Source organism: Thamnophis elegans, chromosome 2 (assembly GCF_009769535.1).
Source record: "Thamnophis elegans isolate rThaEle1 chromosome 2, rThaEle1.pri, whole genome shotgun sequence".
NCBI lineage: Eukaryota > Metazoa > Chordata > Lepidosauria > Squamata > Colubridae > Thamnophis > Thamnophis elegans.
Genome location: NC_045542.1, coordinates 129852316 through 129877573, shown reverse-complemented (window position 1 = coordinate 129877573; position 25258 = coordinate 129852316).

Below are 25258 nucleotides of genomic sequence, written 5' to 3'. Positions count from 1 at the left end.
CCTTATCATCTTTTTTTTCCAGAAATTTTTTATTTTATTTTTATTCTCTTACATACCATTTTAAGTATACATTCACATAATTATTTTTTTCTTCTTTACATTTATCATTCTTATACATTTATTGTTCCATTTTATAGGTTATAATATATGTATACAGCTTGGGTTGCTTTGTTTACCATCCCTTCCTTCTGTTGTAACACCACCTTATTGTCCCTTTCTTTTCTCTCTCCCTCCCTTCTCTACTTTCCTCCTTCCTCCTCTCCTTTCCCTTCCTTCTTCCCTTCCCTTTCTCCTACTCCTACTCTTCCTCTTCCCCTACCTACCCTCTCTCCTTCTCTTCCTCTCCCTTCCATCCTCCCCTCCTTACCTCTTTCTCCTTGTTTCTGGTTTTGCAAGTTGCTTCTGCATCACTGCCACAAATGAATTGCATCTGGGCACCGGATTTGGAAGGAAACTGGTTTTCTCCATCATGTGCAACTTCAGATTTGGCTCCTTTCTTTCCTCTAACCTTATTCCTTCTCTTGCAGATCCATTTGTCGCCACTCAGCTTGCAACTCACCCTAGGAGGCTTCCTGGATCTGACTTTCTTTTCTTTCACATTCCTTTGTTCCCAATAGTTATTGAACTCTCTCAGAAACTGGTTGTTGAGCAACCAGGGTGGAAGACTGTATCTCAACCCTGCTCCTGTTCTTCCTCAAACTTCTCCACTGCTGTCAAAGGTGAATTTTGCAGAGCCATTCCTTTTAGTTAACTCTACCCAGCAGCAGCCTATTTTCCCTGATTCCTGACAACCAGAATTCATGCTGTATACTACAAATCAGTCCTGTTTGGCTGAGGCTGCTTCCAGAAATAAATCCTCTGAATTTCAACAGTACAGCTCCCTGGATTCCTCCTGCCTAGATCCCTCACTCATAAACACTGGCCAACCAGTAGACCTTTACCCTAGTGCCATCTGCCAATTTCCTGCCCTCTGGCTTCTTCAGCTGTTTCTCCTGAAACTTTGGAACTGTAAAATATATCAGGAGCACACCAGAATCTTCAGAAGCCTTCTCTCTGCCTTCCAACACAGCTGCCTATAACAATTTTCTTTCTTTGTTCCACTAGCTCCACCATCTATTTCAAAACAGCCAGCCAGCCTGTCTTGTAAACCCTTCTACCTGTCTGCACATATTTCTTGAATGATACAGAGGGTATGCAGAATGTATGAGAGGTGCAGCCCAACCGATTTCAGACACTCAGTTCTTTCTTACATAGCATTTATAACAGAGGTGAATCCTTGATAAGTCTGCAAGATTTTGTATCAGCTAGAAGAAAGCCGACAAGCAGCAAAAAAAAAAAAAAAAAAAAACCCATCTTGAACAATGACTAACAGGGGAGATAGTGTGAAACTAATGATCATGGTTTCATTTTTGTTGATTTTCTTAAAAGGATATTTCTATTATGATCCCCCACCCATATATAACTGGTCCAGGACATAATTATCAGCAAAGCAGCTACTTCAGGAAAACAAAAGTTTAATAAACAAACATTAGGCAAACTAATTTGCTTTATCTTAGAAAGAAAAGAAAGATTTTATTTATTTTTTATTTATTTTTATTTATTGGTCAACGTGTACAAGGTAACAGTTATTAGTATAGACATAGACATTATTGCATGAGATTGGTACAAATAGATGGATATAAATAAGTATAACGTGGCCATGAACACATAAAATGAGTACATATCAATGGGGACAGTAGGACAGGGATGATAAACATGCTGGTGAACTTCTGCACGCCCTCTTCGGGACCTCTTAGAAAACATGTGAGGTCCACGGTGGACAGTTTAATAATGTTGTTAATTTCTTTATAAGATCAATGAAGTTGAATTCTGCAGCCTTTTTCCTCTGGAAGGAAAGTCTTGCTGAATGACAAAGTCTCTGCTTTTCTCTGAAACATTTTACGATCGTCAGCGATTACATACTTGACATTTGCAAACGTATTCAGAAAAATGGACTCTTGAAAAAAATATGTTCTTGATGAATTAGGCCATATTTTTCACTCTGGTTTCCTGGTTACTTATTTCTTCAACCCCAAAGCACAAAAAACTGGGTGAATATCTATTCCTCTACAAAACCTGTCCTGACCAATTCCTAGCCAGTAAGCAAGCTATACTGGCTTACCTCCAGGAAAAGATGAATGTATTCTACTGCCTTTGTTTCTCATTCTGAAGAAAAATATTGAGTGAGTGAAGCTTTTTTTTTTTAAAAAAAAGTTATTTAAAACAATTGATTCAAGCTCTAGTACTGTATACTGTATATATCAACTTGGAGTCATGGTGATTTTCAGTTGTCATCTATAAAGGTTTTGAATGACAAAAGCAGACAAGATTTCATAAAAAGATGAAAAGTAAACTTATTTCATTCGGATGATATGGGAAACCACACACACACACACACCCCTTGTAGAAGAATGAAATATTTTGAAGAATATTAAAAAGGCAGTTTTCCCTAAATGAGAAATGAAGAAACATGTTTTTACAGGCAGAAAGCAACCCCTATTTCTTTAATAGGACACAGCAGATGTCAGCACTTAAGATATAAAGAGCTTATTGAAAGAAGACAAGTATCTAGATAGCTCTATTCATAAGCAAATACCATCCCCCAAGAGAAAAAACAGGACAAAAGCCATTAAGCCATAATAAGAATTACCCAACACCCTTTCAGAATACAAGCCCCTTCATTGCATTACCCTAAAAGCAGACCAAACTTCAATCAAACGTAGCTCAGACAAACACCTAGGATTTTTACGTTGCCTATAGAGCCAGAGTGTTCCGTGTGCCTTTGGTGTTTAGTCATGCTGGCCATGTGACCACTGAGATGTCTTCAGACAGCGCTGGCTCTTCAGTTTTGAAACAGAGATGAGCACTGCCCCCTAGAATTAGGAACGACTAACACATATGTGCAAGGGGAACATTTACCTTATAGAGTTAGCTATGACCCCTACATAAATCCTACAGGGCCCCATGGGAGTCTAACAACAGACAATAGAATATGTGTTCTTGCACAGGAACAGGAAGCTCAAGTGCAAAGCCCTAGATAAGATATAAAAAAACCCACTCTCAACTCCATTTTGTTAGCTGCCCAGAACCACAAACCCAGGTCATTCTGCTTCACCAATAAATGGACCCTCTTTCCAATCAGCCTCCAGCCTCCATTTGGTCTCTTGTGCCTTTTTCCCAGCTTGGAACTGGACCTGGATATTTCTTTCAACAATGGAGAAACAAAGATAAGGGAGACCCTAACCTACTACTAGATAAAGTAGAAGAATGTGGGTTAGACAGCATCACCAACAAATGGATTCGTAACGGGCTGACCAACTGCACTCAACATTTAGTCCTCAATGGAACTGCATTTACATGGAGGGAAGTATGTAGTGGGGTACCCCAAGGCTATATTTTAGGCCCAGCACTCTTCAATATCTTCATCAATGATTTGGATGGGGGAATAAATGGGGAACTCATCAAATTTGCAGATGACACCAAGCTGGCAGGAATAGCCAACACTCTAGAAGATAGGCTAAAGATACAGAAGGATCTTGACAAACTTGAACATTGGGCACTATCTAATAAAATGAAATTCAATGGTGAAAAAAGTAAGGTTCTACATTTAGGCAGGAAAAACAAAATGCACAGGTACAGTATAGGTGGTACCTTGCTCAATAGTAGTAACTGTGAGAGAGATCTTGGAGTCCTAGTGGACAACCATTTAAATATGAGCCAGCAGTGTGCAGCAGCTGCCAAAACAGCCAATACAGTTCTAGGCTGCATAAACAGAGGGATAGAATCAAGATCACATGAAGTGTTAATACCACTTTACAATGCCTTGGTAAGGCCACACTTGGAATACTGCATTCAGTTTTGGTCGCCATGATGTAGAAAAGATGTGGAGACTCTAGAAAGAGTGCAGAGAAGAGCAACAAATATGATTAGGGAACTGGAGGCTAAAACATATGAAGAGTGGTTGCAGGAACTGGGTATATCTAGTTTAATAAAAAGAAGGACTAGGGGAGACATGATAGCAGTGTTCCAATATCTCAGGGGTTGCCACAGAGAAGAGGGAATCATACTATTCTCCAAGGCACCTGAGGGTAGAACAAGATGTAATGGGTGGAAACTAATTAATGAGAGAAGCAACTTAGAACCGAGGAGAAATTTCCTGACAGAACAATTAATCAGATGGCACAGCTTGCCTCCAGAAGTTGTGAATGCCCCAACACTGGAAATATTTAAGAAGCTGATGGATAGCCATTTGTCTGAAATGGTATAGGATTTCCTGGCTAAGAAGGGGGTTAGACTAGAAGACTTCCAAGATCCCTTCCAACTCTGCTATTGTATTGTATTGTATTGTATTGTATTGTATTGTATTGTATTGTATTGTATTGTATTGTATTGTATTGTATTGTATTGTATTGATGGTGGGTTAATTTTATTATGTCCTAAAGGTCATGTCCTGTTCTTAGAATATGGATGGAGAGGGATGTAAATTTTAATCCCATGTATGGAGGTGAAGGTGTTTTGTTTGTTATTAGGTTGGCCTTAATGGGCACAAAATATCCATCTTTAAAGACTGCAGGCATCTGCTGGAGGCTATTAAGTAAGATTGGGGCTGCTTTCTGCCTTTAAGAACATGTTTCTCCATTTCTCCTTTGGGGAAATATAATATTGGGCCTCTTTTAATAGTTCTCAAAATATTACATTCTCTAGGAGTGTGTGCGTGCACACATGCACGCACGCACACACACACACACACACACCAACAAACACTTACTTCTTCCATTAAGAACAACTGAAATGTATAAATCACACTTTACTATAATGGAGGAAATTCCCAGAGGTGGGGGGGAGGGGCAGAACCAGATGTTGAGACTTTGAGACTAAAAATGAAAAGAAGGACTAGGGGAGACATGATAGCAGTGTTCCAATATCTCAGGGGTTGCCACAAAGAAGAGGGAGTCAAACTATTCTCCAAGGCACCTGAGGGTAGAACAAGAAGCAATGGGTGGAAACTAATCAAGGAGAGAAGCAACTTAGAACTGAGGAGAAATTTCCTGACAGTTAGAACAATGAATCAGTGAACAGCTTGCCTTTAGAAGTTGTGAATGCCCCAACACTGGAAGTCTTTAAGAAGATGTTGGATAGCCATTTGTCTGAAACGGTATAGGGTTTCCTACCTAGGCAGGGGGTTGGACTAGAAGACCTCCAACTCTGCTATTGTATTTGTCCCTTCCAACTCTGCTATTGTATTTGTATAAATTAAATTCACTGAACAATTTATTGTCTTTAGCTATGTAAAGGTTGCATTTCAACATGTGCATTTATACTGATCCCCCCCAGTTAGTGATTTCAAATAAAGTAAGAAATATGTGACTAAATCTCATTATCTCATAGGAGCAATAGCTAGAAATGGGGACAGAACAAGGCCAAGAGAGGTAGCTGGGATATTTGAGCTTTTCACTGATGGGCAACAGAAACTCGGGCATATAGACAAGCACCTGTCATTCTCTGCTTGTGCACCTACAATCAAAGTCCCTATGAACAATCAGTTCAGCTCAAACAGCACTTCTGTTTAAGTTAAAGAACATCTGTTTTCCATTTTTGTGCAATTTTTAAAATTATAACCATTTTTGTACTTGATTTTGTGTTCTACTTTGCATGGAATGGCTGTTTCATACTTTTTAAGATTAGAAAATAGACATAGCAACCAACCACAGTTGGGATCAGAAATTCATTAAATGAAATGGTCACAAAATAAAACTGTGACTGTGCTTATGATTTTACTTCAGCTTTCCTCTGCTTTACAGGCCCCCAGAGATGGTAAATGTAAGGACTGGTAGCAGAGTTTGTTTGCTTGTTATATTGCATGTTTCTAAACTGCCTATTTCCCTTAAAGAGGGTGTTGGGGTTGTGTAAAGTATAATGATATGTTAGCTTTTCATCAGTTTTCTAATTGCAGTCACTAAAGAAATCATTTACTAAATGAAGTTTACCCATATGTCAATATATCCAGGTTAGTGATAACCTGATGGAAATGCAATGACGACATTCAAGGGTGGAGTTAATCATGACCTTGTACAAGGGAGTAGGTCATCTAATCCCTACTCCCTTGGGCAGGGGGTTGGACTAGATGACCTACAAGGACCCTCACAACTCTGTTAACCTGTATGTGTATGATACTGTGCTCTTTGAAAAAGAGTATCCTCCTTTATATCTGAAAGAAAGCAAACATGTTTTCTCAAGCTACCTATTGATCTACCTGCACAGTTCTGATGAACCCACCAGCTCCAGAGGGAATCTTATATACGTCAGGAAATGACAGGCAAAAAAAAAATCGAGCAGTTTCTTCTGAATATGTATGAGAAGAAAAGGCAGCGTCTGGGGCCAGATTCAAGAGAGGACTCAGCCTAGAGTAGAGTAGAGTAGAGTAGAGTAGAGTAGAGTAGAGTAGAGTAGAATAGAATAGAATAGAATAGAATAGAATAGAATAGAATAGAATAGTTGGAAGGGACGTTGGGGGTCTTCTAATCCAACTCCCTGCTTAGGCAGAAAACCCTACACCATTTCAGACAAATAGTTATCCAACATCTTTTTAAAAACTTCCAGTGTTGAAGATTCACCACTTCTGGATGCAAGTTGTTCCACTGATTAATTGTTCTAATTGTCAGGAAATTTCTCCTTAGTTCTAAGTCTCCTTGATTAGTTTCCATCCCTTTCTTCTTGTACTGCCTCTAGGTGCTTTGGAGAATAGTTTGACTCCCTCTTCTCTGTGGCAGTCCCTCAAATATTGGAACACTGCTATCATGTCATCCCTGGTCCTTTTCATTAAGCTAGACATACCCAGTTCCGGCAACCGTTCTTCATATGTTTTAGCCTCAAGTCCCCTAATCATCTTTGTTCCTCCTCTCTGCACTCTTTCCAGAGTCTCAACTAGAATCATTATATGTGCACAAATGCTTTGACCAGCCTCCCTTGAATTTCATTGACTCTTTTGTAGCACCAATTTAATTGGCCATTAGTTGACTAGATTCTCATGCATAGGCTTGAGCAATAAATCTTCTTAAACTGGAACTTAACATATGGCTCTGATTCTTTGCATCTGTCATGATATGCCTCAAAGGGACAAGAGGAAACTATGAGAAATTGTAGGTTATCCCATAATGCTTCCTTGCTGGTTGTTATTTTTAAACCAAGTAGAAACAGAGAGAAGACGCATGTTTTGGACAATTTCATAAAATTCTAGCATATCTTCGTTTCCTGCTTAGATTGCCTGTTACAAAAGTCAGGTAAAATTTCCCCATGTCCTTGTTCCATCTGCAACAATTTAAACATCGTTGTTTCTCTCTGAAGCAGATGGCCAATTTCTTTAAAATCTGGAATAAGGAGGAGAGTCTATTATATAGTAAGAAAGTTGAAAATCTATTGGGTTTTTTCCCCTTTCAATTTTTTTTTAATCTGAAGTTTGTTCTATTTCTGTGTAAGTTTGAGGAGGTTTAAGAATGCAAGAATTTTTGTGCACATTTTTCCAATGTAATAAGCTAATTCCCCTCATATGTGTTTTACATATTATTTTCACTACTATACCTTTTTGGCAGTGGTGAAATCTATTTTTTTTTGCCACTGGTTCTGTGGGCATGGCTTGGTGGTGGTGGGATCATGTGACTGGGTGGGCGTGGCCAACTTAATCCAAATTTTTAAAGCAATTTTTCCCCTGTCAATTCAGGCGAATAGGTAGGGAAAAATGCTTTAAAAAGTGGGGTGGGGGAAAGCTTCCAACAATTGCATAGCACAGCTGAGTGTCACGGAACCTCTTTTTTCATTTTTAAAAGCCTTTTTTTTTTTAACTACTGGTTCGGGTGAGCAAACCAGTCAGAACCGGTAGCATTTCAGCCCTGCTTTTTGGGTTCCCCTTTTTTGCTATACTTATATACTGTCTGAAAAACTGCTTGTGAATTCTGAAGGATAATGTACATTCAGTTTATACAGAGAAAATATATAAAGCTATTTCTTTATTAAAAAATATCTCACTATCCAAACAACTCTGGATGGTTAATAATATTAAAATAACCATGTATCCATATCCATACACACACTCTCTCTTTCTCTCTCAATCAATCTGCAAATGAATATTATATGAGTTGTTAGATGACTATCCAGATTCTCTGGGCTTCTTGACTGACAGTTCTGAAAATAATCTGCATTGTCATTGGACATTAAATGTGTGTTGTATTTGGGCTAGCCAAGTTGTGATGATGCATCTATCTCAGTGCAGTAAGTTCATCTGGCTTTAGATTCTGAAGATCTGTCCATTGTCTGGTCATCTTAAATGCCTTCAGGATGGATGCCAAAAATTAGATAAATTCAGGAATGCCCTATGGGTAACTGTTTTTGCATTTTCCTTGTGAATGTAAGGTTTAAATGAGAAACTGTCTTCACCAATGAAGGCATTTTCAGTTGAAATTCCTGTGCATCTGTAACTAGCATTTTTCTATACTAAATCAAGCTTTTATGGCATGAAGACAAGGGACGCAATTCCTTGTTTAAAGTAAGGCCTCTGTGTCAGTGAGATGGATTACACTTTGGATATTTCTCTGAGTTGGAGAATAATTTTTCTCTTTCTCTATTTCCTCCAGAGTCCTCACCAGCAGCCATCTAAATAATTCCCCTTCATTCTCAGCATTTATGTTTCTTAAATATTTGTAGACTAGGTCTCATCCCTCCAGTTGCTTTGCCGAGTGATACATTATTAACTCTTAAATCAATCCTTCTAGCCCACTAATTATGTCCCTGCTCTTTGCTGATCTCCCTTTCCATTTGTCAATATGTGTCTGCTGGGACTGAACCCAAAATTCCAAATGCAAATTTACTATCGTAGCTTGCTATATTCCATGGTGTAAAGCTGGCATCAGCAAAAAAAAAAAAAAATTGTTATCCTATCACATTGTTAGTTCTTCTATCATATTTTGTGTCAGTTTACAATTCTTCCTTCTAGCTGTCTCAAAACAGGAGTTGTATTTCCTTAGCTGCAATTATTTATGTGTTTTCCCTGTGTTTTAGAAGCTGAATTTTTCTTCTGGAGAGGAAAAAAAAAGCCTGCTTATATGAATCTTGAGAATATAGATTACCTTGATTATTTTCCCTACACCAGCTATGAGAGCTCCAAGACAATTGCCCAATGGATTAATGAGTGTAGTGTTCTCCATCAAGGACTTAACTAATGACATCTCCTGGTAGTTGCTCATGGATATATAACCTTCATAGCTTGCAACTGTTGGAAGAAATATCCATTTGGTTCAGTTCAGTGGTGGGTTTCAAAAATTTTTGGAACCTCTTCTGTAGGTGTGGCCTGCTTTCCGGGTCCACTGGTGGAACCTCTTCTAACCTGTTCGGTAGATTTGATGAACCGGTTCTACCGAATGGGTGCGAACTGGTAGGAACCCACCACTGGTTCAGTTCCAAACTGGTGGTTTAATGATGAACAGAACCACCAGCATTTATAGTTCTGGTGCACCTGACAAATGGAGTTGAGAGGGTCGTGGGGGTTATACCTTCTTTGGACTTTGTATCTGAGCTTCCTGTTCATGTGCAAGAACATGTATTCTATTGACTGTTGGCAGATTCCTATAGGGCTGTGGTAGTGAATCTATACCACACATGCCAGAAGTGGCATGCAGAGCTGGCTCCTCTTCTATGTTCCTGTGCACACACACATGCCAGTCATCTGACTTTCGCGCATGCGGGAGTGCCAAAACCTGGAAGAGCATCGTTCTGGCCTGCATGTGCACACCGGCACCTGAACTTCCAGGTTTCCATCGTGTTGTTTGTTGGGCACGCGCCCGTGCCGAGAACTGGAAGTTTGGGTGCTGCTGCATGCATGCACACCAGAATATTGCTCTTCTGGGTTTTGGCGCTTGTGTGCATGGGAAGGCCAGTGAGGCCACACGGTCCAGGAGGGATGGTTTTGCGTGCCATTTCTGACACGCAGGTCGGCACACAGTGACATAAAAGGTTAGGCGTCCATGCTATAGGGTCATATAGAGCTTATGTAGGAGTTATAGCTGGCTTTATAGGCAAAAGAGGAAATGCTTGTATTGCTCTGGGATAGTGCAGTAAAGGGGTTTGCATTCTAAAAGGGAGTTGGGCAATTTCTATTGTGTCTAATGACTTTTGTTCTGTGTTGGATCGTGGGTGAGGGGCTACTTCTAATCCTACCATTCTACCTTTGTTTCAAAATATCATGTCTTGAATGGATTACCAAATCTGCATTTCTAAAAGCTGCCTCCTCAGTTTCTGCTTGGGAGCAAGGAAACTGAGTCTGCATTCTGTCTTTTAAGAGCATGTTTCTCCATTTCTCTTTTAGGGAAATATACTATCTTGCCTTTTTAAATATTCCTCAAAATATTTCATTCTTTTTTGGTGGGGCTTCCCATGAAATCATATATTCACTTGAATCTCAGCAGCTATTCCTGCGATCTGATCAATAAATTAGGCAGTCAAATGCATAAGTCACCTAAGAAATGAATTTAAACCTGACGGAGAGGCAGAATTTGAAGCAAAGTTGAAACTGAATTTGAAAAGATAAATAGAAGAATTATATGAAGCACATACACAAATATGTAAACAGAAAAAGGTATGCATTTCACAATAAGTTGTGATTTCATTATTGTAGAGAAATCTGGAGAACAGAGGACAGTTTTTGGCATGCATGGCTTTTGAGAAGTCATGTTCAGGGAGTTTGATTATTTATACTAATTCCCTTCTCAACAAAATGTAAATAAAATTGCATTGAGTGCAACACTTACAGTATTTAGAAATGCACAAAACCCAAATTAAGAAGCAACAGCTGCAAAATTAAGAGATCATATTGAACTTGAGCATGTGGGAGGGGGAAAAGGAAAAATGTTTAAAATTTGCTGAAGCCTCAATGTTTCCATTCCATTTCCTATTTAAAGGCTTCTGGCTATAAAGAAGCTGAGAGTTTTAGCAAATTAGATTGGGTGCTACCTATTAATGGATACATTGTAAAGGAGAGAAGCAATCTAGACCTAAGGAGAAATTTCCTGAAATTAGAACAATTAATCAGTGGAACGACTTGCTTCCAGAAGTTGTGGGTGATCCAACACTGTAAGTTTTTAAGAAGAGATTGGAAAGCCATTTGTCTGAAATGGTATAGGGTTCCCTACCTAAGCAGGGTGTTGGACTAGAAGACCTCCAAGGTTCCTTCCTGAAGTTGTCTTCAGAGGTTGTGAGTGTTCCATTACTGGAGGAATTTAAGACAAGATTGGACAACCTATTTGTCTGAAATGGCATAGTGCCTCCTGCTTGAGTAGAGTGTTGGACTAGAAGACATCCAAGGTCCCTTCCAACTCTGTTATTCTGTTATCTGAAAACTGCACTAATCAGAATAAGTCATAATATTGTAATCAGCTGTTTAAACTGATTTAACAGAAAGTTATTCTCCTTTCTGAAGATCTTCTGAAATGCTTATGCTTCTTCTACATAACTTTGCTCCTTTTTATATCAAAGCTGAATGAAAGTGGCAAACTGCATATTCCTTGCTCACTACTTTCAGTAAGGCTGTGAACAGTTTCTCCCAAATCTAGTTCTATAAACTGACTAGGCTTCCATTACAATGAGTTATGTTTGATCTTACTGGGAGATAGCAATAGCAATAGCACTTAGACTTATGTACTGCTTTACAGTGCTTTACAGCCCTCTCTAAGGGGCTTACAGAGTCAGCATATTGCCCCCACAATTTGGACCCTCATTTTACTGACCTCGGAAGGATGGAAGGCTGAGTCAACCTTCAGCCTAGTGAGATTTGAACTGCCAAATTGCAAGCAGCCAGCAGTCAGCAGAAGTAGCCTGCAGTACTGCACTCTAACCACTGCACCACCATGGCTAAGTTGATATGTTTAAAAGGATGGCAGTACCTATATAATTCTTTAGTAATAGGTCTCTGTGTGTAAATCTGTAATATCTACAAAAAAAATTAACTCCAGCATTCATCAACAAATGTCCTGTTTTAGTAGCACCACAATTGACTCTTTAATAATAATACAAAATGCTATCCTGTTATATTCATATTAGCTATCAGTGAGATTTCCCAAGAAAAAGAAAAAAAAAGCCAAGCTCTGATCAATAAGTGAAGTTGCTCTGAGTTAGTGAATGTAACATCAGCATGCTGCTGCCTCAGGCCAGGTTGGAGGCCATTATTTGGACACAGTCACCACTGACACCCCCTATCATCTTGCAGTGATCCAGCAATGAGCTGACATTTTAATTTTCCAGGCTTTCCAAAATTTGGAATCATTCTAAGAAAGTGGGACCATGCTTATTTATTGTAGCGCCCTTGATGAAGCCCTACCAATGGGTTTTATCTCACCATTAATGGTATAATCAAAGAGCTGCACATATGTAAAAATTGTCTTCATGAATGGAAAAATTGATTCATTCAGCGTGTACAAGTGCAGTACAGAACTATGCAAGTCATCCTTTACAAACAACTGTAATGGAGCCTGCCCATTGGGATCATATGCCATGATAGTCGTAAAATGGGACAATCGTGTACCGACTGATTTTACCACATTTGTTAAGTGAACATGGCTATTAATCAAACATCACAGTTGTCAAACAGACCAATGGCTTGCTATGGGTGTGATTTTGCTAAAAACCAGAAGTTTTCAGTCATGTGACTGCTGGTTATTGTCAACAGCTGCATATGCAGCCATGCTGCTGAACACTCAAAGTCTGGTCATGTGATTGCAAAGGAAGCCTGACGATCAGAATTTTGGCATCCCATTTTTGGGGGTCTCATTTCTAACGGTCATTAAGCAACTGGTGAAAGTCAACGGCTACCTATACCCAGTGGTGAAATTCAACTTTTTTTTTATACTACCAGTTCTGTATGTGTGGCTTGGTGGGCATGGCAGGTGAAGGATACTGCAAAATCTCCATCCCCTCCCCATTTCTGGGGGAAGGATACTGCAAAATCTCCATTCCCATTCCAGCCAGCCAACTGGAGGTGGTATTTGCCGGTTCTCCAAACTACTCAAAATTTCCACAACTGTTTCTACAGAATCTGTCAGAACCTGCTGAATTTCACGCCTGCCTGTACCCATAACAGCCATAGATCTATGGATCCCCTTCTTTAAAATCAGATTGCACTGTTGCTAGATCAGGGCCATCGCAAGCATAGATTACTTCTTTTCCCATACTATCAAAGTATTGACTAGAATTTTTAAGCAACATCTTAGAACTTGGCAGAGTGAATCTTTCTTCCTTTACATGTTTCACTATTAAATAAAATCCCCTCCCCTCCAAGGGCCACTTAACCTAAATACAAAAATATACAGTTATGAAATAACACCAAATATTTTGTTAAAATGAGATGTGCAGCTTTTTCACTGTAGTGAATATTTTAATGATAAGATCATCACTGTAACTCAAATACTTTTTCTATATAATCACCACACTTTTAAAGTTAGGAGTGTTCCTGCTCGTAGACTTTCCACTTTGCTTTTTGTTCTTTGTTTGTCAACCAGATGGAAATCAGAAAACAGCAAAACAGTTTGTAGTAACCAAGAATATTTATTACAATTATTGTATTTTGTTCTGGCCTGCCTCCAATTTTGAGCATTTTTCTAAGGAGCCTTGTTCTTTTCCCCAAGGAGTCTATACTTCTCCATTGGGTTGATTTTGCTATACTACTATGATCTGATCATCAAAAATTGGCCATGTCTAGCCATATACTTAGCCTATTAGAAGATTTACGAAAGCCATTTTCAGTGAGTGGTATAAAGTTAGAAATAGATTCCCTTGACTTCACCAAAGTCTGAGGTGAAACATGTTTCAGAAATGTGTCTAAATTTTGGCTTGAACTGTAAATGTGATATAAAATCTTCCTAACTCTTTAAGCTCCAGAGTGTGCAGCTATATCCAGATTGTGATTTATTCCAGGTGTCAAGGAAGCTGCTCCAACAGTTGCATTCTTCTTTTCTTTTCAGTAAAGGTTGCTAAGACTAGAGAAATATCTTTTATTTAAACCCTGCCATTTCAGTTGATGCAAAGATCCATGCAAAAATAAGATTTTCTACATTTGTTTCCTGCTTTATTGTAAATAGCAAATTTTAAGAAAGCATAATAATTGGGAAAAAATAGAAAGCAATATCCAAGCTTGTAAACACTTTCTGTATTAAAAGCTAACATTTTCTAAGATACCATGATCATGTCCAATCTGCTTTGTTACACTGCTATTTCAGTATGTTGTGGTTTAGAAACATGCTGATACATCTACTTCCTTGGCCTAATTTCAGAAACACTCTGTAAGTTGGGCAAAATTCCTAGAATTAGAATTCCTCTATCATCAGGTCCACTGCAGAGAATTCTGGGAGTTGGCGCCTACAATTACCCAGATTGAGAACACTGGTTTAGATCAATAGTATGTACATGCTACTTTGTCTCACTTTCCTGATATCTCATTTTCAGCTTTATGTAGCCAGGAATGGTCATTCTAGCTGAATAATTCATTTGTGCAACTAATTTCTCTGTATGAATGGGCATTGGTGTAGAATAAGCCTGTGCGTGCAATGTTAAAGCAAGCATCTAGTTGGCTTAGTTCTGCTTTTAATTCATGTGCTGACTTACTTGCCAGTGGATAGCTATTTAACAAGCACACCAATTTTCCAATTGTGCATCAACATGTTCTCTGCTACCAGTTACACATTCACATCTACCTTCTGGTTATGAATTTAAAATATTTACCGTAGTCCCATTTTTTTTTACCAAAGTAACCCAAGTAGGCTGCAAAGTCATACTTTTTGAATAGAAAACAGGACAAAACCTTAGTTCTACTTGAGTCCAGAGATGAATGTCAAGTTGGGAGAAGGGCGGCATATAAATCCAATAAACAAACAAACAACAAACAATCAAGTTCAGGAAAACTTAAGAATAAGTCCATTCCATTCCCACCCCAGGATTCCAGATAATTCAGCAATAGCATACAGAGCCACAGATAGGAAATTAGAATGTTATTACTGGAATGTTATTTGCCACACCAAAACAGTCATAATGAACATCTGTTTTATGAAGTCCTGGCAATCACCCTGACTAATTGGCTGAATCACACTGCTTTCTTTCAGGTAGAGGGGCTTGACACCTTTGGGTCTTCACTTTATAATTTGCAATGGGTGCTTGGGTTTAGGAGCTAACCTGGCTCACATCCTGGGCCCGCAGTCTCAACCTGCATCTCTTCAGCTAATTCCTGTGATGCAGGCTAAGGGTCAGTAAGATCAGGTTTATCAGCTTCTGAATTTGAAGTCTCAGACTGATCCCCTAAGACAAATGTTCAGTGTAATTTCATTATCCCATTGGAAACCTAGAGGATTTGATGTGCTTTCATTCAGACTATCTTCCTTACATCTGTCTCATAATCCTTTGGGATTGGGCGGCATACAAATCTATTAAAACTTAAAACTTCACAAAATATTTTAATTTAGGTGGACAATGTAAGGTAACATTTTAAAACTTGGAACCTTCAAAAGCATGCTTTTGTTCAATTTGGATGCTAATTTTAATGTCTGGCTGGTCCTATTAAAATGTGAATATTTCGATGCATGGTATTTCTATAATTAATAACTATATAATAATTCAACATTCTTACTTATAAGAATCTGAATATTTAGGCATATTGATTTGCTCTACCAACACCTCCACAGAAGTGCTATAGGTTGTAGAAAAACTAGACTGACAAACCAAACCTTCATGGGGTTATTTAGAAATAAGTGCCATTAAGCTCAATAGGATTTCTGAAGATCTTAAAATAAAGATAAAGGTCTCCCTCGCACATATGTGCTAGTCATTCCCAACTCTAGAGGGCAGTGCTCATCTCCATTTCACAGCTGAAGAGCCAGCGTTGTTGGAAGACATCTCTGTGGTCATGTGGCCAGCATGACTAAATGCTGAAGGTGCCCGGAACACTGTGCACCTTCAGCCCCTATTTTTCTACTTGGATTTTTACATGATTTTGAACTGCTAGGTTGGCAGAAGATGGGACAAGTAACGGGAGCTGACTCTGTTACACGGCACTAGGGATTCGAACCAATCTTTCTGATCAACAAGCTCAGCGTCTTAGCCACTGATGCTACCCTAGGAAGATCTTAGGATGAGCCTAAATCTGTAAAGGTCACCCTGATCATCTCAATTGGATCGTAGCTCATTTACACACATTCCCAACAGTTTTACTTGAAAAAAGTTTCAGGAAAATCTTCTCTTCTGGTAAAATACAGTAGAAGATACAACACATGCGTTTCTTAATGGTGCATTCAATAAAGATGCATGATTATGTTTTTAAAACCCCCTTTATTAACTAAATTTTCAATTGTAGAGATTTATTTGATATACTGATTATTTTTATTATGTTATTATTATTGCTATTCTATATAAAATTTAATTTGCTTTACCTAGTATGTTTCAGACATGGAATTAATTAATTAATTGCAATAAAAGACTGAATGCCCTCAACAAAATCCAATGGTTCTTTGTTGTCAAGCTCAAAATAGTAACTCAGATTTTCAATTTGCAAGATGGATAAACCCTGTAAAGTTGCATTTGAACAAAAGCTCCCATTGGCATCTACATTTCCTCTACAGAATGTAAAACTCACTTATCAAAATATTGTAATCATTATTGCTTTATGACAAAGACAATATGTAAATGTGGTAGATTAATCCTTTATTCAAACCTCAGCTATCTTTGGGTTACTTTCCTATGCTATCCCTTGACTTTCCCTCATGCCCCCTTCATATTATGCAAATATGACCTAACTTCAGCGAACAACTAATTAACTGAGCAGTCTGGATGTTTTTCCAGATATTTCAGATAAAATGGTTTCTCAGATAGGTCATTGTTCTCTCTTTGGTCCTATTACTTTTTCTTTGACAGTGTCCCTTTTGGAGTGTTTTGAGGTCCCACAAATATTTATTGATGATCGCATTGTCCACACAATGTTTATTTATTTATTTGATTTGTCAATCATTTACAAGATAATAGGTATAAGAATAAGCATGAGTATGAATGAAATGGGTATGAATAAATGGGAACAGTAGGACGGGGACAGTAGGCAAGATGGTGCACTTATGCACGCCCCTTACAGACCTCTTAGGAATGGAGTGAGGTCAATAGTAGACAGTTTAAGGTTAAAGTTATGGGGATTTGAAGATGTAACAACAGAGTCAGATAGCATATTCCAATCAAGTTTGGAGCAGTTTACATTGAGTTTGTATATATTGTAAGCTCTTATATTATTGTAGTTAAAGCTGAAGTAGTCATTGACTGGTGGATGTTGTAGCAGATAATTATGTGTACTACACTTAAGTCTGACCATAGGTGACATAGTTCTAGGTTGTCCAAGCCCAAAATTTCAAGCCTGCTGGTGTAGGGTATTCTGTGGTGAGCAGAGGAATATAGTACTCTTCTCGTGAAATATCTCTGTACTCACTCAATTCTATTAATGCCCAATATACAGTGTGGATTCCAGGTAGATGAGCTGTATTCGAGAATTGGTCTAGCAAAGATTTTGTATGCCCTAGTTAGCAATACAATATTACCAGAGGAGAAGCTTTGTAAGATTAGGTTAACAACTCTTAATGCCTTTTTGGCAATGCTGTTACAGTGAGCTCTGGGCTTTTGATCATTGGAGATGAGTACTCTAATGTCCTTGACAGAGTTAATTTCATCTATGAGTCGTATCCACCTAGCTTGTATTTGGTGTTCTGATTTTTTTTACCAATGTGTAGGACAGAGCATTTGTTGGTTGAGATTTGGAGTTGAACTTTTTTCACCATTCAGACACAAAGTCAAGGTCGCTTTGATGTAAACAATGTAAACCAATATAACAAAAGAGCACATGAATGTGATACTTAAAAGAAGCGTATTGACAGCAAGAATGCTCCAAATGAAGATTCAATGGGAATCTTTCATGTACAATGTTATTTAAATGCATTTTGTTTTATTTTGCTTTTTACTTAACCTAACCTTGCTCCTTGAATTTGCATGTCTCATCAGACTGGAAATTACTGAAATGAAATTAGTTGAAAAATCTAAACTGCTTAGAATAGTGAGTAATTTTAGAACCTATTTGGGGTGGGAGTCAGGGGATAGAAGATTTTCAAATAATCCATCTGGAAATAGCATGGGAATTTTTACTGATGAGGACAAGTAATTTTTAATTAAAATTTAAGTTGCCCATCTTCATCCCACAGAGAGATACTTATATTGGTCTTATAACAACCTGATTCTCATTTAGATGTAAAGTTGTGATGAAAGCCTTTGGTTTAGTGCAGTTTTCTCTAAAATTCATAAGCGAATGCTAGCATTAATTAACACTGAGGCCAAACTTATGAAACATCACTGGCAACAAAGTTGAGCTTTTTTAAAAAAAAAATTATTGATAGAGCTCTATTGGTCCGAAAGGAGCAGAGATTAGTTGTGGATGGAAAGTTCAGGAGTGCAAGGGAAAAGGAGATTATGCTAATTTTATCTAATTCTGTATCAAGTAAATGCAAAAAAGTTGGGGTTTTTTTTCCTCCAAAGGGAAACACAAAAGATTACATTTTGAATCTTGTTTTGGATTCAGCCAGCCACATCGGATCCAAAAGGACAAGAGGTGACAGCAGACTTAAAAGAATGGCTTCCTTCCTTTTTTCTTTATTGTGACAGGCTGGTAGGAGTCAAACACCACAGTGAAAACAGGACTCAGCTTTGACTTGACGGCATTTTATTTTATATTTATATTCATTCTCTCTCTCTTCTAATAGTCTTAAGGATGAAGAGTCCAGCTTGCTCTTTAAATGAAAATAGTCCTATGAGTTGAGAATCATTAATTAATTAATTAATTCATAGATTTAGAAACTACCCATCCCTTCATTCAGTGATTCTGTGGGGTGACTTTCTATTCTTCCCATTTAATTCCTAAATTCGTGCAGTGATGCTTTTGCCTGAATTGAACTTATCTTATTCATTCATTCTCTCATTCTCTCTCTCTCTTTCTCTCTCCCTCCCTCCCTCCCTCCCTCCCTCCCTCCCTCCCTCCCTCTCTCTCTCTCTCTCTCTCTCTCCCCTCCCTCTCCCTTCACCTCCCTCCTTTTCCAGAGATGGGTTTCCATATTTTTTTTTACTACCAGTTCGCTCATGGATGTGCACACACTCACACGTGTGATGCTTCTGCTCATACGCAGAAATGTCCAGGCAGGTGGCCAGAGCTTCCCACCGCTGTTACTACCAGGACGCCTGATCCGGGCCAAACTGGGAGCAAACCATCTCTGTCCCTCTCCTCCTCTCTTTCCCTCTCTCTTTCACCTTCTCTCTCTCCCTTTCCCTCTCTCTCTCTTGATTTTATTAAAAAAAATTTAAAAAGGTAAAAAATGATGTATAATAATATGAAATGAGAAAAAGAAAATAAGAAAGAAATTAAAAAGATAAAAACACAAGTAATAGAAAAGTAAAAGAAAACTAGGAAAGAAAGAAAAAAGATGCAAAATAAAATCAAGAGAACTACTGGCTAAGGGATATAGTTTTTAATGATGGTTTTCGTACTTAAAATATTAGAAATATTTAAAGTTCACAAAAGAATTTGGGATTTTAAACACTGTAAGTCTGAGACTGAAATAAAACTGTGCGCAAATAATATTCATCTAATTGCTGAAATTTATTTATTTGTTTGTTTGTTTGTTTGTTTGTTTATTTATTTGTTTGTTTGTTTGTTTGTTTGTTTGTTTGTTTGTTTGTCTTGTATGCCGCCCACTCCCGGAGGACTCCGGGCGGCTCACAAAAGACAAGGGAAAGGGGGAATGAGACAAAGACAACATATTAAAAACAAAACCAACATTCACAATTTCTGTGGAGGTAGATGCTTCTCAGCTCCCCCCAGCCTGCTGGAACAGCCAGGACTTGGTGGCTTTGCGGAAGGCCGGGAGGGTGGTAAGGATCCAGATCTCAACAGGGAGCTCGTATAAACTTTTATTGAAATTCAAAACAAAAGAACAAATGAAAGAATATATCATAAAGTAGGCTAAAACTTTGGTAATAATATACAGAATGAACAATGGAAAAATATACTGTATGGTTGAAATAATGTTATAATCTTAGACATTTTATAAAATGATATGCTGTTGGTATATGTCATCAGAAAAATTGTCTAAAATGTATAATGACACTTCAAATTTACATTGAAAATATGAACAAGGACATGGTAAAAAAGTTATGTTTGTTGGACATGTAAAAAATATAAACAAATTTGGATTCAAATGCAAACAGTGATTCAGAGAATTTTAAATATTAACATACAATTGAGACCAGATATTTTTCTTTGGGATTTATGTATAAAAAGTAATGCAACTGTTTTTTATATGATAACCACAGTGAGATTATTGTGGTTTCCATACAAAAATGGAAATAATTGACATTGCCTAAACCAGGGGTAGTCAACCTTTTTATACCTACTGCCCACTTTTGTATCTCTGTTAGTAGTAAAAATTTCTTACTGCCCACCGGTTCCACAGTAATGGTGATTTATAAAGTAGGGAAGTAACTTTTCTTTATTAAATTTATAAAACAGAGTTACAGCAAACCCCTACCACCCACCATAAAAGCTGGAAGCCCACTAGTGGGCAGTAGGGACCAGGTTGACTACTACTGGCCTAAACTAAGGGAATGGTTGGTGAAGAGGATGGAATTTACTGAGATGGCTAAATTGACATTTTTGATTAGAGAAATACAATATCTACATTTACTGCTGACCGGAAACCCTTTATGGATTTTTTGTGAGGAAAAAAAGGCCCTTATGATTTATAGTTTTGATGATTAGACACAGTAGATTATAGAAAGAAAAGAGCTATGTTCTAACCACAGAGTAAGGGGTAAATTTATAACTCCTGTAAAGAAGGTTGAAAGCTATTTCTTTGGCATTTTTGTTTTAAAGAGAAATTGCAGAAGCAGCAGGTAGTGTAGAAGAAATGGATGGCCAGAACAGGTAGAAAAGGAAACACTGAGGCAGCCAGGACAGTGGAAGTTGAGAAAGAAACAGAAATATGGAGGGCAGAAAAGCTAAGAATGAGATGAAGGAAGTGACAACATAACAAAAAACCACAAAAGGGAATAGGAAGTAAGCTAAAAATGCTGTGAGAGATGATATATATAAAAGTACAGTTTTAAAAAACTAGCAGTTACTGTATATGGAGCTCATTGGAGACACAGTATTTTACAGTCTCCCTTGATTTTCTTTGCTTTCAGCCATATCCAGAATAAACAGAAAGTTGTCAATCTTCAGCCTCACTTACACAATATTTCAATCCCACGCTTTATAGCAGGACTGTCAAACTCCCGGGCCATGGCCTGGATGTATCACGTGCTGGCCACACCCACACCTGGCTTAGTGAAGGGGAAAAAAGTCCAGATACATCACATGATGCCGCCATGATGATGTGAGTTTGATGTGATGCCCCTGCTTTATAGGGAAACAGATGGGTTGTCCAGTACCAGCTTATATAGTACATTCAAATAACTTGGACTAGCTTCCTCATTTCTCTTTTGCCTCTGTTTGTTCTAAATAGCATACATAGTATTTAGAGAATGCAGATAATTCTTTCTCTTCTTCCTTTTCCTCTTCCTTTTTCTCTTTCTCATCTTTCTCTTCTGCTTCTGCTGTTGCATTTGCTTCTTTTTCTGGCTTTTCCTTAATAATTGGTCCATTGATGTTCCAATGCAGAACTATGTAAAAGCTACTCGATGGTCAAGGGGAATTCTTCTGTTTTCCTTTACACTCCAGAGATCCTATGCCAGCTTCTAATAGTCTTAAGGATGAAGAGTCCAGCCTGCTCTTTAAATGAAAATACTGCTATGAATTGAGAATAATTAATTAATTAATTAATTAATTAATTAATTCATAGATTTAGAAACCACCCATCCCCTCATTCAGTGATTCTGTGTGGTGACTTTCTGTTCTTCCCATTAATTCCTAAATTAGTGCAGTGATGCTTTTGCCTGAATTGAACTTATATTATTATTATTATTATTATTATTATTATTATTATTATTATTATTATTATTATTATTGTTGTACAATTGTATCACAGCGGCCAGTTGTTTCGCCGGATTTGGCATTGGTTACTAGTCGGGCTCCACCCAGGGGCCTAGGACGTCGTAACGTATTTTCGTAATATGCGTGCAGATCCAAGCAGTGCGGCTTTTTGCATTTGACTGATGGTGATTTTGTCAATTTTTAACTGTTTTAAATGTAATTCCAGTGCTTTTGGAATAGCACCCAGTGTGCCAATTACCACTGGAATTACCACTGCTGGTTTGTGCCATAGTCGTTGAATTTCGATTTTTAAGTCCTGGTATCTTGTGATTTTTTCATGTTCCTTCTCGGCGACCCTGCTATCACCTGGTATTGCGATGTCTATGATTGTGACCTTATTTTTCTCAACCAGTGTGATGTCTGGTGTATTATGCGCCAGTATTTTGTCAGTTTGTATACGGAAATCCCACAAGATCTTGACCATCTGATTTTCGGTGACTTTTTCAGGCTGATGTTCCCACCAGTTTGTTGCTGTTTTAATATTATAATTTTTGCACAAATTCCAATGGATCATTTGTGCTACTGAATTGTGCCGCAATTTATAATCAGTCTGCGTGATTTTTTTACAGCAGCTGAGTATGTGATCAACAGTTTCATCAGCTTCTTTGCAAAGTCTGCATTTGGCATCATCAGAGGATTTTTCGATTTTGGCCTTAATGGCATTTGTGCGGATAGCTTGTTCTTGCGCAGCCAGGAGTAGTGACTCTGTTTCTTTCTTTAATGTACCTGTTGTTAACCATAACCAAGTTTGTTCACTGTCCACTTTATCTTTTATTTTTTCCAGAAATTGACCATGCAGTGCTTTGTTCTGCCAACTCTCCATTCTTGATTTTATCACATCTTTTCTGTATTCTTGTTTTGTCTGTTGGGCCTTCAGTAGATTTTTGTTCTTTACTTCGATTAATAGATGTTCTTGACTTTCTTTTAAATAATCAGCCAGTGCATGTTTTTCTTCTTCAACTGTTTGCTTCACTTGTAATAATCCTCTGCCACCTGATTTTCGGGGCAGATACAGTCTATCAGTATCACCACGTGGATGTAAACTGTAGTGCATTGTCATTAGTTTCCTGGTTTTTCGGTCCAAAAGGTCCAAATCAGCTTGTGTCCAGTTAACTATGCCAGCTGTGTATCTTATAACTGGTATTGCCCAGGTATTTATGGCCTTGATTGTATTTCCACCATTCAATTTAGATTTCAAAATTTTCCTAACTCTGTTGGTGTACTCTCGCCTGACAATAGTTTTTACTTCTCCATGCTTGATGTTATCCAACTGCAGAATGCCTAAGTATTTGTAGGCTTCATTTTCTTTGCATTTAATTAGTTGGCCATTGGGCATTTCAATTCCCTCAGATGCAGTGATTTTGCCCCTTTTTATGGATACAGTGGCGCATTTTTCCATGCCAAACTGCATTGAAATATCGGTGCTGAATACTCGGACTGTATTTGTCAATGATTGGATTTCTATTTCTGACTTTCCATAGAGTTTCAAATCATCCATATATAGTAAATGCGAAATTTTTTCAGCTTTTTTGGCTGTTTGATAGCCTAATTTCATTTTTTTAAAGATTACTGATAGTGGGATCATTGCGATGATGAAGAGAAGAGGTGAAAGTGAATCACCCTGGAAAATTCCTCGCTTGATATTAACCATTCCGTAGCTCTCATTCCCTACTGCCAACTCAGTTCTCCATTGTTTCATTGCCTTTTCAGTAAAGGATGTAATATTTTTGCTAATGCCAGTTGTTTCTAAGCATTTTATGATCCAACTATGTGGCAGTGAGTCAAATGCCTTTTTGTAATCAATCCAGACCATATTCAAGTTCGTTTTTCTGTTCTTACAATTTTCTAATATCATTTTATCAATTAGAAGCTGATCTTTTGTGCCCCTGCTCCTTCTTTTGTTGCCTTTTTGCTCTACTGGCAAGATGTTGTTTGTTTCCAAATAATCCATCATGTTATCTGCAATAATGCCTGTGAGTAATTTGAAGGTTGTTGGCAAGCATGTTATTGGTCTATAGTTTTCAGGTGTTGTTCCTTTAGTTGGATCTTTCTGAATCAAGTATGTTTTTCCAGTTGTCAACCATTCATCAATTTGGCCCTTTTGTAAAATTTCATTCAGTTGCCTGGCTAATATTGCATGTAAACTGGTCAGATATTTGAGCCAGAAACCATGTAATTGGTCCTTTCCAGGTGATGTCCAATTCTTTACCTTTTTAACTCGATTTTTGATCATCTCAGTTGTTATTTCTAATACTTGCATTTGTTTGTTGCCAATGCTTTTCTCAAAGTCATGTATCCACTTTGCTTCCTTGTTGTAGTCCTTTGCATTTTCCCACAATTCTTTCCAGAATTCAACTGTGGCCTGCTTTTCTGGTTTTTCACTTTTGGTGTCACCATTCACATTAAGACTTTGATAAAAATGCCGTTGGTCTGATCGAAATTGCTGATTTTGTTTATATTGGATGATTCGTGCCTCATATCTTTCAATTTTTCTAGCTGTTGCTGTTATCTGCTGTTTTACAATCTCTACAGCTTCATTGATGTTTCTTGTATCCAATCTATATCTTCTGATTAGCCGATCTATGATTTTGTTGTTTTTAAGCCGTTGCTCATGCATGTTCTTTAAGTTACTAGCATCTGCCCTTAATTTTTTGATTTTTTGTTCTAGACGGATTTTCCACTTTGGCTTTGATGCTTTTTCTGTTGTGTGACTAGGTACTTTAATTTTAATGCCTAGTTCATTAGTGACTATTACAGCTGCGTTGTACATTAACTGGTTTGTTTCCAAGATGGATCCCGGTTCAATAATAATAATAATAATAATAATAATAATAATAATAATAATAATAATAATTATTATTATTATTATTATTATTATTATTATTATTATTATTATTATTATTATTATTATTATTCCCTCCCTCCCTCCCCCCCTCTCTTTCAATTTCTCTCAATCTTTGTCTCAAACTCTATACTTTATATTTGCTTAGTCTTGGAATGTAATATTCACTCATTACTATTGTTAATAAGTGCAAGCTTGGACATTAATGTTTCTTTTGTAGTTATATTTGAACAGCTATTATTAAATTT